The following is a 10,300-nucleotide window of genomic DNA, read 5'->3' as shown; positions in this document are numbered from 1 at the left end:
ATTCTCTAAAAACGCAGTGTAAATAAAAGAAAGAGTCAAGACTATTGAAAAGGTTGCAAGACGCAACGAAAATTTTAGAGAATAAAAATAAGAAATAAGTGGAAATTTTACCGGTGAGTGTGTTAAATAATTAGGCACTAAAAGAGAATGACTCTCCCCAGACACAACAGAATATGCTTCAACACACGAACTCATATAAAGAATCTTGCAAACCAAATCCAAAAATGAAATCCATTTGTTTGTACTTCTATATAATTTTTGAACACACACACATACATATGTATGTATGTATGTATGTATAGAGTGCTCGAAGTGATGTACAGATATATATTAAGAAGAAGGAGGCAGTCAGAATTTTGGATAATTCTTTTATTAGTACTTTTGCCTGTTCAATCAAACTCTCCAGATTGAACTCAATTGAACAGACGAAAGCACTAATAAAGAATTATCCAAAATTCAGACTGCTTCCTTTTTAATATGTGTGTGTGTGTGTGTGTGTGTGTATGCATCTTTCACTGATTTATATTAGTGCAAAACATAAATATTGATGAGAAAACTGGATAAAAAACGGAATATCATAAAAAGCTTTCCAACTTCTAACCTCTCTTAGACTGTCTCTTATCACTGCCACACTACGCCAACCATTTCACCAGAAACACAGCAGACTAATGATTGTCTCATAGAAAACTGTTATCAAATAATGTTATTGTTCACAAATTATGATACAAATTAAATACAGAATAAATATTATGCTTGTGCTGACCAATAGGATCATTACATTATCATTTATTAACATTGTTGTTAATATGTTAATTTAAACATTAGCATGGACGATATCGGACAGGATGATATTAAATGGACAATGATCCTCAAGCTATTTTCTCAGCCTATTTGAGTGTGCACCACTCTTCATACGAGTGAATACAACATATTCAACACATCACACTCTCCTGATTACTCTCTGGAGTCCACAGATCTTTTCCCGTTAATGCATTTTACCATCTAACATTACAATCTTGAAACATGCTTTTTGCAGTCCTTTTTTTTTTCACATAGAAAATGAGAGTGAGAAAGAGAAAGACAGATAGAAACAGGGGGGGGGGGGAGAGAGAGAGAGAGAGAGAGAGCATGACAGGCAGAAAGACAGAGAAAAAAAACCCTTCTTTTTTAACACACTTGAAGTAACATTCTTTGAACTACAATTAACCCTTTCAGATTATTGCTGCAATTATACTATTACTATAACAAGCTTGTTGCATCATTAATTAGGTCACCTAGACAATGGAAAGATAGCCATCAACTACATTTAGTGAACAATTCACAAATCTCATTTGATCCATGGTGACTTTACTGCTAATTCGTTTCCATCTTCTACATTAAATTTATGGTCCTCTCCCAGATTTGCAAAGTTTTCTCTGCATCACTTACAAACCCATTATTTACACATCCCTTACTTGCTTCTTTTCTATATATACGTAGGAGCAAGATTAATCCCAAATGGCTGTAGTTTTATGGTTTCACTTACAATCTGATAATTTGGTTTTTGGTTTTTGAATGATATTCTTTCAACCACAAGCTTCAGTCTTATTGCATTATGGTGGGTTGTGTGCTTGGATGACCCTGGGAGCTAAACCAGCAGAATACAAACTCCTGATAGGGCCTCTCATGCTGGACAGGTTAAAGGATAGGGGGCAGACTAATATTAATCACCTCTTTCAAGAAATGAAAATGGATTTGTGTAGAGCCAACACACCTATCTAGAAAAAAGTAAAGTTACTGAAGCCAGAACCAGGTTGTTGGGAAGCAAACTTTTTAGCACACAGCCGTGCCTGCACCTATCAATGTATTAAGCTTATAAGAGCATCTAAATTTTGTATTTCTTTGTTATTCATCATCATCATCATCATCGTCGTCGTTGTTTAACATCCGCTTTCCATGCTAGCATGGGTTGGATGGTTCAACTGGGGTCTGGGAAGCCCAAAGGCTGCACCAGGCCTAGTCAGATCTGGCAGTGTTTCAGTGTTTCATGGAGGCCAGGCGATGCGGTGCTGGCTACAGCGACGTTCGGATGGTTCTCTTACTTGCCACTGACACTGGTATCATTGATGTTGATCGATTTTGATTTTGATAATGATAATATGGAATAGTAGGGTACTGATAGCAGAACTCTGGTGAATATCTATCTATTCAAAATATTCCTCACTCCATTCCCTACAAATCCTAATCTTTCTTAGAGAATCCTCATATGTGATTCAAACAGCTTTTAAAAGCCACTCATCTCTACATATTCTCTTAACCCCCTCCAAGTATATAAATCACTACTTTCTTTGAGTTCTGTTGATTCATATAAACTTTTGGACACTGTCAAGATCTTTCACCAACTCAAAGACAATAAATTACAATATTTGTTCTCCACCACAAGATGTCTCTGTTAATTCATGACCTAATCCAACCTAAACTTCATCTTATCCAAGATAACTCTACCTGGCATTAAATTGACTGAAAGTATCTCAGCAATTTTCAAAACATGATCTTTCAATTTAAGTCCTCCAGAAGTGCTCTTTTCCAGGCTTTGCATGGAGCACACACACACACACACACACATGGATGCACACACACACACACACACATGCACATACTATCAAGGTCCTACTTACTCCTTTCCTACATCCCATATAAGGCCACCTCCTCTCAGATGTCTGTTTATTATGATACATCTTTGCCAGTCTTTATGGATGACACCCTTTTATATTAAAAATATGCATTAGAGAGACATAGGTAGGATGTGTGTGTACAAGTGTGTCAGTGTGTGTGTGTGTGTGTGTGTGTGTGTGTGTGTGTGTGTGTGTGTGTGTGTAAGATCCTATAATAAAAGTTATAATAGACAAAGTAATTATGGCGGTTACTGAATACATCATCACCAGTAAAACAATAGTAACAGTACCATTAACTTGCTACAATGTTCAAATGTTTCAAATTATTGTTGACCAGATGTAGAACTCCAGCAATAACGAGGGAGTCTCTGTGTGGTTGATTGACCTACCATCTTACAAAACGGGAGTGTGCAGTTCCTGATATAATAAAAACACAGGGTGGTCACATCTGGAATACAACTGATGCTATGTGGTTGGTAGGAAATAATTGGTGTGAAAGCTGGTTATATACACATGAATATGTAAGTAGATTGGTAGGGAGGGAGGTACATAAGTAAGCTAAGAGATAATTAGGTTCATATATATATATATATATATATATATATATATATATATATATAAGCAATAAAGGGTTTAGCAACGAATTGCCTTACCACATACCGAATTTAGAAATAGCAGTCAAAGAGTTATAGCTATTTCTTCCCTTTTAGTAGAAGAAATAGCTATAACTCTTTGACTGCTATTTCTAAATTCGGTATGTGGTAAGGCAATTCGTTGCTAAACCCTTTATTGCTTAGTATTACTTAAATTTTCCTCGAATGAGGCTTTTACATGCCGAAGACTACTTGGTGTAATTGATAATTATTCCAAATTAATTAATTTCACTCTTCATTATTACGGATATTATATATATATATAATATATATATATAAAGTTAATCCAAACAAGAAAGCACAAAAAAAACACAACAACGCGAGGGCGTGGAACAAATATAGTATTATTGGACGCTCAGGAAAGACGGAAAGAAGAGGGTTTAATGTTTCGAGCGGAGCTCTTCATCGGAAAGATCCAGAGAAGGGAAGACAAAGGAAAAAAAATCGCCAACGGTACACACGAGATCACATTTATATATATATATATATATATATATATATATATATATATATATACTCTTTACTCTTTTACTTGTTTCAGGCATTTGACTGCGGCCATGCTGGAGCATCGCCTTTAGCCGAGCAAATCGACCCCAGGACTTATTCTTTGTAAGCCTAGTACTTTTTCTATCGGTCTCTTTTGCTGAACCGCTAAGTCATGGGGACGTAAACACACCAGCATTGGTTGTCAAGTGATATTGGGGGAACAAACACAGACATACAAACATATACACACATACATATATATATATATACATATATACGACAGGCTTCTTCCAGGCTTCTTTCCGTCTATGAAATCCACTCACAAGGCTTTGGTCGGCCCGAGGCTATAGTAGAAGACACTTGCCCATGGTGCCACGCAGTGGGAATGAACCCGGAACCATGTGGTTGTAAGCAAGCTACTTACCACACAGCCACTCATATATATACACACACACACACAGAGAAAAAGTAGAGAGAGAGGGAAAGAGAGAGGGGCAGAGCGATATGCTTGTATGAGTGAGTGTACACGTGCCGTGCAGCTTGTGCAAAGGCATTTATACATCCATATCTCTTAATGGTTATTTCTAATACTTTTCTCACTGTATTGCATTTTCATTTCTTTTTTCGCATCTGGGATTTTTTTTTTGATCTTACTCTTTACTCTTTTACTTGTTTCAGTCATTTGACTGTGGCCATGCTGGAGCACCGCCTTTAGTCGAGCAAATCGACCCCGGGACTTATTCTTTGTAAGCCCAGTACTTATTCTATCGGTCTCTTTTGCCGAACCGCTAAGTGACGGGGACGTAAACACACCAGCATCGGTTGTCAAGCAATGCTAGGGGGACAAACAAAGACGCACAAACACACACATACATATATATACATATATATATATATATATATATATATATACATGTATACGACAGGCTTCTTTCAGTTTCCGTCTACCAAATCCACTCATAAGGCATTAGTCAGCCCGGGGCTATAGCAGAAGGCACTTGCCCAAGATGCCACACAGTGGGACTGAACCCGGAACCATGTGGTTGGTTAGCAAGCTACTTACCACACAGCCACTCCTGCGCCTTCTCTAGAAATGAAAACATATCCTTTGTTTTGCTGCTTTTCTTTCCATAAAATTAGAAGATACATTGCGGAACTGTTATTTTAATTAGTTATATCTATTTATTACCTGATGAGACACATCGAAATTGCTGGTCTTGTGTCAAAAGTTTTGGCCAAACTGATCTTTACGTTCACTGATTCTGGTATTTCTGTGTCAGTTAAGTCATATCTTTCATCATCTATGTTTTATCTTTTACTCGTTTCAGTTATTGGACTGTGGCCATGCTGGGGCACTGCCTTGAAGGGTTTAGTCAGACTGACCATAGTACATATATTTTAAGGTGGATACTTATTCTCTCAGTTTCTTTTGTTGAACCACTAAGTCATAGGGATCAACACCAGCTGTCAAGCAGTGGCAGGAGACAAACACAACACACGCACACACTTAAACACACATACACAGACACACACACACACACACCACACACTTAAACACACATACACACACACACACTCACACACACGTGTAGAGAGAAAAAGAGACAACAGGCTTCCACATAGTTTCCATCTACCAAATTCAATCACGAAACATTGGTCAATCTGGTGTTATAATAGCAGACTCTTACCCAGGACTGAACCTGAAACCACATGATTACAAAGTGAGCTTCTAAACCACACAGCCATGTCTATATTTTCTCCTCAAGAAATCACAGTATTTGCCATTGATGTAAGCATTCACAGTAATAATTAATTACAAACAAATGTTCCTTTGGTTGACATAACACAATCACAATGTCTTTCTTGTATTCTGATAAGGATTATTTATACGCTACGGTGTTTAATTATGGTTTAATAGAAATCTTGGAAAGAATTAGCAAGAAATATGTAAATTCAATGACCCATTCTCTGCTAATGAGGCTAATTATAGATATAAATACTTATAATTAGTCCCAAATTAGTGTGATGAGTTTTGAAAATAAGGTAATGGAGTGCAAAGTCATGAATCATGATATCACATCTAATTCGAGGATACAATTCCCCTTTTTAACAATATATTCACTTCTGTATGTTTTGGTTTGGTTTATAGCTGTTTGGGAATAGACATATAAAATTTTTGGTAAAATTTTGTTCCAAATTTTGGCACAAAGTCAGCAATTGTGTGTGGGGATACTTATTTTAATGACTCCAAAAGGATGAAAAGTAAGGTTGACTTTAGCAGCATTTGAACTTAGAACATATCTCCTTATCTCCTCAAATACATACATCATCTCGAAAGAGTCCAGAAGCTGGCTACCCGCATGGTTCTTGGTCTCAAGCATTTGTCTTATGAAGAAAGGCTGAAGACACTCGACCTTTATTCTCTCGAAAAACGCCGACGCTGTGGTGATCTCATTCTCGCTCACAACATCACAAGCAGAAAGTGTAACCTCTCGAAAGAGCTGTTCTTCACTCCTGCTCCAGAGCATGGGCTGCAGGGTCACTCCAAAAAGCTCTATCTACGACGATTTCATTTCAATCAAAGGAGAGGGACTTTCTCCGTCCGGGTTGCAGATCCATGGAATAAGCTGCCGGACAAGATAGTGAAGATGCCGACGACCACTCGGTTCAAAGTCTCTCTTGACCAGAAATAGCCTGAACTCTTTGTATGACCACCCTCCCTGTACATAACTCCATGTCCCCCTACATGGCCTTGCTTTTGATTTTTGAGCCAAAAAAAAATTAAATTAAAAAAAAATATATATATAATCCAAAGAAATGCAGTTAGGCATAATCAATAATGATTCCACCAGCTCACTGCCCCAAACCTTTAGCACTCACATTATCCTGTCAAAAGTAATGATAGTTTATTCATATTGTTTTTAATTACTCATGTATTATCTTGTAGCTTTGAGATTTTTATGAGATAAATGCTAATTTTTAGAATGACATTATAGAGTTGGTGTAAGAGACGACATCTGGTCACTTTCTACATAAAACAGGTAGAATATTTTGGCCAGATATACTGGTTTAACCCTTTAGTGTTCGCATTATTCTGCCAAAATTAATGCTTCTTCATCCACTTTGTTTTGAACTAATCATGCATTATCTTGTAGCTATGAGATTTTGATGAGGTAGCTGTTAATTTTTAAAATGATATTGTAGGGTTGGTGTGAGAGACCAGATCTGGCCAGTTTGAACATAAAACAGGCAGAATACTTTAGGCCAGATATGGCCGGTTTAAATGCTAAAGGGTTAAATGCTAAAGGGTTGAATCTTCTGTAAATATTGTCTGCAATGTACTGAACTCCTGAAAAGCCTTATTTTTGGCAATTGACTTGCACAAAATAGTAGTGAAGTTGCCTTCAAATTATACTTTACTATCTTAATTAAGGAAAGGACACATTGTATAATGTTGTTCTTCATACTTCTGACATGTCAGGGTGGATACAGCTGGAAACCCTTTCATCATAAAACTGATTTGCAACAGTTCACCTGAAGGCTTAACCCTTTTCATACCAACCTGTCTGAAACTGTCACTTGTTCCATATTAACTTCCTGTTTTAAAGCAATCTAAATTAAAACCTTCCATCAAAACTCCATGTTAATTTGTGTTCCAGACACCAGCTGAACCTGATGGCAGTTATTTTAATAAATTCTTCATCATTTTCAAGATTAACTGAAACAAAAGCAGTGCATTTTGACTGAAATATAGTTACAAACAGTTTGAACAACAACAAACCAAAATAACTAGAAATAGCAGCTGAATCCCTACCTTAAAAAAGAAGGACATATTAAGTAATATAATCTACTGCTTGAAAGAAAAATGAAGATAAGATGGTCACAGCTGAAATAATTTGGGATCATAGGATCTTGTATGATCAGGGCTTATATGTAACATTGTCATCATCATCATCATCATCATCAGCAGCAGTAGCACAAGCAACAACAACAACAATCAATACCACTCTCATTATCATCATGCTTTTTGACCCCTTTTTCACCCTGAGCCCTGTATACAATAAGCTCATTATTATTGTTTTGTTAGGTCTTTCTCTTTTCAATATATTGCAAACGCAGATGTGGCTGTGTAGATAGAAGCTTGCTTCTCAACCACACGGTCTTGGGTTCAATCCCACTACATGGCACCTTGAGCAAGTGTGCTCTACTACAGCCTCAGGTCAACCAAAGCCTTGTGAGTAGAATTGTGGATAGAAACTGAAAGAAGCCTGTTATATGAATGTGTGTGTGTGTCCGTGTCCACGTGTATGTGTGTGTGTCTTTGCATCTGTGATTGTCCCCCATTTGCTGTGTGACAACCAGTGTTGATATGTTATGTCCTCATAACATAGCAGTTCAGCAAAGGAGACTGATAGATTAAGAACCAGGCTTTGTGTGGTAAGTAGCTTGCTAACCAACCACATGGTTCCGGGTTCAGTCCCACTGCGTGGCATCTTGGGCAAGTGTCTTCTGCTATATCCCCGGGCCGACCAATGCCTTGTGAGTGGATTTGGTAGACGGAAACTGAAAGAAGCCTGTCGTATGTATGTGTGTGTGTTTGTGTGTCTGTGTTTGTCCCCCTAGCATTGCTTGACAACCGATGCTGGTGTGTTTACGTCCCCGTCACTTAGCGGTTCGGTAAAAAGAGACCGATAGAATAAGTACTGGGCTTACAAAGAATAAGTCCCAGGGTCGATTTGCTCAACTAAAGGCGGTGCTCCAGCATGGCCACAGTCAAATGATTGAAACAAGTAAAAGAAAAGAAAAGAAAGTACCGGATTCAATTTGTTCAACTAAAAATTCTTCAAGGTGGTGCCCCAGCATGGCCACAGTCTAATGACTAAAACAAGTTAAAGAATAAAAGATAAAAGAAATCAACCCTACTAAGCATTTTGTTTGACGCGCTAACAATTCAATCAGCTTGCCACCTTCTAGATACCTGAAAAAAACTGAAAAAAGCAAAGAAAGATAAAAAGGAAAAAAATGGATGAGATGATCAAGGTTGGAGTATCTTTGAACACAAGTCATGTCACTGAGAGTTAACTTGAGGGCTAAACAAACAGTTGTTTCTCATCTAAATATGATAATTTTATCTAAAATTTTCAAGAAACTTGTCTCCATTTCTTTATTTATATATTTGTCATTGAAATTCTTCAATATATTTTGTATAAATGAAGTGTAAAAGAATTAGGAAAAAAAAAATGCTGACAAAAATATGTAGAAATGGAAAGAGGCATAAAAGACAGGAAGCATACCCAGAATATTTTGTCCAGTTTTCACTTTTTTATTGATTTACTAATAACAACTTGCTTAAAGGTATAAGATATTCACAACATCTTTTCTCTATCTCTTACCTCCTCGTCACTTCACTCCCCAACTTTCCCTGTTATTTTTCCCTTTCTCTCTCCCTTCTACCCCCACCGCCATTTATCGTCCTCTCTCTCTTTATCTCCTTCAACCACACTCTGTCTCTTTCTATTCTTTTCTCTTGCATTCAGTCTTTCTTTTGTTTTATCTTTCTTATTTTTTTTACTCTCCTCTTTACATAACCAACTGCTTCTCTTAATGTGTCTCTCTCTCTCTCTCTCCCTCTGTATGTCTATCTGCCTTTCTCTCTCTCTCTCTCTCTCTCTCTCTCTATATATATATATATATATATATGTATATATATATATAAATGTACACACACATACATATATACATATATATATACACATATATATATAAATGTACACACACATACATATATACATATATATATGTATATATATACACACACACACACACATATATATATATATATAAATAACACATACTATATACATATATATATATATGTATATATACACACATAATGTGCATATATATATATATATATATATGTATGTATGTATATATCTGTTCTTTTCCTCTTATCAATGTATACTTTATTCATTCTCTCTCTCTCTCTCTCCATATTATATAATATATATATATATATATATATGTATGTATGTATATATCTGTTCTTTCCTTCTTTATCAATGTATACTTTTATCATTCACTCTCTCTCTCTCTTTCTCCATATATATATATAGATCTATATATATATATATATATATATATATAATATATTTATATAGATTTCTTGTTTTTTTCTTTCCCTTCTTTGTCTATCTGTATTTCTATTCTCTCTTCTCCCTCCCCCTCTCCTCTGTCTCTCCCTTTCTCTTTCCCCTCTCTCTCTCCTTTCACCTCCTTCCCCACCACCACTCATCCAAGAAAATCAACTAAATGGAGAATAACTATCATTAGAATTCTGAAAAATTTCCCATGTGCTATGAAAGCCATCTATCATGGAATTGCATGTTTATGTATGTGTAGTGTATGTTTAAGTAAGTGCGTGTGTGTGTGTATTATGTATGTGACTTCCTGCACGTACAGATTTTCCAAATCTAATCTTTTATTCAAACAGACACTCACACACCC

General features: G+C 36.3%; 1 long non-coding RNA gene across 1 annotated transcript in view; it reads left to right on the top strand.

Annotated features, from left to right (window-relative positions):
• Positions 1-7,394: 7,394 nt before the first annotated feature.
• LOC118767406 overlaps positions 7,395-10,300 on the top strand; it is a 13,879-nt gene continuing 10,973 nt past the window's right edge. The window contains exon 1 of the long non-coding RNA XR_005003324.1: positions 7,395-7,474. This is a non-coding gene — a long non-coding RNA (uncharacterized LOC118767406). The remainder of the gene's footprint in view (positions 7,475-10,300) is intronic.

This window comes from Octopus sinensis, linkage group LG21 (genome assembly GCF_006345805.1).
Source record: "Octopus sinensis linkage group LG21, ASM634580v1, whole genome shotgun sequence".
NCBI classification, from domain to species: Eukaryota; Metazoa; Mollusca; class Cephalopoda; order Octopoda; family Octopodidae; genus Octopus; species Octopus sinensis.
This window is presented reverse-complemented; position numbering and strand designations above follow the sequence as displayed.